We start from the raw sequence: 2,859 nt of genomic DNA on the forward strand, positions 1-2,859 counted from the left end.
CATTTGGAGAGTGTTCATTTCGGCAGCACATATATTAAAAATTGGAATGGGGGCGCCTGGGTGGCGCAGTCGGTTAAGCGTCCGACTTCAGCCAGGTCACGATCTCGCGGTCCGTGAGTTCGAGCCCCGCGTCAGGCTCTGGGCTGATGGCTCAGAGCCTGGAGCCTGTTTCAGATTCTGTGTCTCCCTCTCTCTCTGCCCCTCCCCTGTTCATGCTCTGTCTCTCTCTGTCCCAAAAATAAATAAAACGTTGAAAAAAAAAATTAAAAAAAAAATTGGAATGATGCAGAGATTAGCATCGCCTCTGTGCAAGGATGACACACATATCTGTGAAAGAATTTGGAGAAGAAAATATTTGTGACTATTTTAAAGAGAGGCAGCTAAAAATGAGAAAGCAAAAATGTCCATATACTTTATACATATCAAAATATTTCTGTTACGTGGAGTTTTATTTTTATTTTAAAGGGCTTTCATTTTCTCACTTATAACCTAGCATGAATATTTGATGAGTCAAGATTCTTGCCCTAAAAATAGGTTATGGTTTTTGTAGGTATGCTTTAAGCTTACTTGCATTTATGATAATACATAGTTTTGTTTTCTCAAAGAGACATTATTTAAAACTACAATAAAATTTTACCCAATATTTTGATCACGTGCCATGTAATAAGGCTTTTGCATTTCCTATAACATTGTGAATTTAAAATTTTCCCTTTTTTATTAGATACTTTGTAACCTCCTGGTCACCATGTCCTGCCATTTAACATCTGATAAGGTAAAAAGTAGGATTACCATTACCCTAGACTCTCACACAAGCCAGGAACCTTGACTCATCCAATCTCGCATCCAATGCTTAAAACACTTTTACAACATCACTAAAAGGTAAATCAGTGGAAACATATCTTCTGATGATAACAGCATATCCAAGGCAGCCTCCTATATAATTGAATAACTCTTGCCACTACAAACTTCTTTACTTTATGGCTAGAAAATAATTGGGGCACCCGCGTGGCTCAGTCGGTTAAGCATCAGACTTTGGCTCAGGTCATATCTCACAGTTCATGAGTTTGAGCCCCCATTGGGCTCCCTGCTGTCAGCACAGAGCCTGCTCAGATCCTCTGTCTCCCCCTCTCTCTGCTTCTCCCTCCTCTCTCCCCCCCTCCCCGCTCAGGGGTGCGCTGGTACTCTCTCAAAAATAAATATAAATATGTTTTTTTTATTTTTTAAAAAAAGAAAGTAAGTTATCTTTCTTTGTTGTTTTTTGTTTTGTTCTGCTGTGTTTCTTTTCTTTCCCTTTTCTCATTGAAGGAGATAGCTCTGTATTCATGTGACTTTGGGAAAAGGAAATGGCAAAGTAAAAGACATTTTTATGGCTTTGTTTTTTAAAAGCCTAACACTTTAAAGGTTAGGTCTTGGAGAACATGAAAGGAGAAAGATTTTCCCTCCTACTAAAATATTTCCTAGGATCTGGGGGAGAAGAGCAGAGGGAGAGAACTTATGGCTCCCAAAAGCAGAGACCTGGACCCCCACTTCCCATTAAGACAACCTGTGAGGCAACCAGATGCCAAGCAGAGGAGTTGAGTGGTCTGTCAGAAGATAATGCCAGAATCAGCTTCACCCCAGGCTTCCCTGCCTCAAGGTGACAGAAAAACAGCCAAGTATAGTTAAGTTGAAAAAGGCCCTTGTGAACAATGACTATCTCATCAGTTACCTGTATGACAATGGCTGAAAAATGTGTAGCCTCCAGCATTGACATAAGGGCAATTCCTAAGACCCTACAATTGAGTAACAGTTTGTGGTGGGGTCCTTAGTTAGATTGAAATTCTTTCCGCTAACTCAGCAAAGCAGAGGGAAAAGGGAAGAAATTATAACAGAAGATGATGAAAACATACTTATTTTTTGCACATCTGAGTTGTGAACTAAGTTTCATACCCTGATGGATTATATTAAGCTTCTTCCTAGGACATGGTTTTCTTCACTGAATGTAGAATGAGGTCTAAACTTTGGCAACCAGAACTGATTATCACCAGCATGGTGTGATCTTATGAGTAGAGGTATCCTATAATCTTCTTCGTTCATTATGTTCCCTTGAAAGCAGCCAGAGTTAGTTTTTCTTTGGCAGCCACATCTCAGTGATGACCCAAACTGCAGCCAACTAAAAACCCAATGTTTCTTTAATCCTATCGCCATTAAAGAATAGATTCTCAGCTATATGTGTACCAACATTTTGGACTTCATATTAATTTCTAATAAATTCACTTATTTTTCTCTCTTTTTCTTTTTTCTTTGGACCTCAAATACAAAAAGTTGTGATGTTAATACTCTTCAACACTTGGCATGTTATTCTTCTTAAACCCTATAATGCCACTCTTTTGTTTTAGTTTAGTTTATTAACTTTACTTTGTTCCTGGATTCTCATACGCATGCCCCTCAATAGTCACCTATTCAAATATGTATAACATAAATTCTCAGATAGGTATATGTCCTTGACAACTGAATTCATTTGTGTATGGGTGTGTGTGAGGTCTTTTAACATCCATATATTTTCTACATATGGCATCGTGTAACCTTACAAATTCAAATGTGTCATTTTAAACCCTCTGACTTAAGGGGTTCCTGATTTGGTCTGAAGTGTATTAGCTATCCCACCTTGCTTTATGTCATCTGAAAACTTGCCAGAAGGGCTTCCTGGCGTACCACTGAAGATCTTCCCAAAGGTTAGTATCAACACACTAATCCTCACCCCTCGAGTTTGAATGTCCCATTAGTTACAAATCCACCTAAGCATATTATCATCTGCTCTATGCTATATGTAACGTCATTGGCTTCTGGGCATTTGTAAGAGCCTCAGTTATGTCTACG

General features: G+C 38.9%; 1 pseudogene; it reads left to right on the plus strand.

The window, feature by feature from the left end:
* The first annotated feature begins 262 nt into the window (after positions 1-262).
* On the plus strand, positions 263-357 carry LOC125174236 (uncharacterized; annotated as a pseudogene).
* Positions 358-2,859: the final 2,502 nt, after the last annotated feature.

Source organism: Prionailurus viverrinus, chromosome C1, assembly GCF_022837055.1.
Source record: "Prionailurus viverrinus isolate Anna chromosome C1, UM_Priviv_1.0, whole genome shotgun sequence".
Taxonomy (NCBI): domain Eukaryota; kingdom Metazoa; phylum Chordata; class Mammalia; order Carnivora; family Felidae; genus Prionailurus; species Prionailurus viverrinus.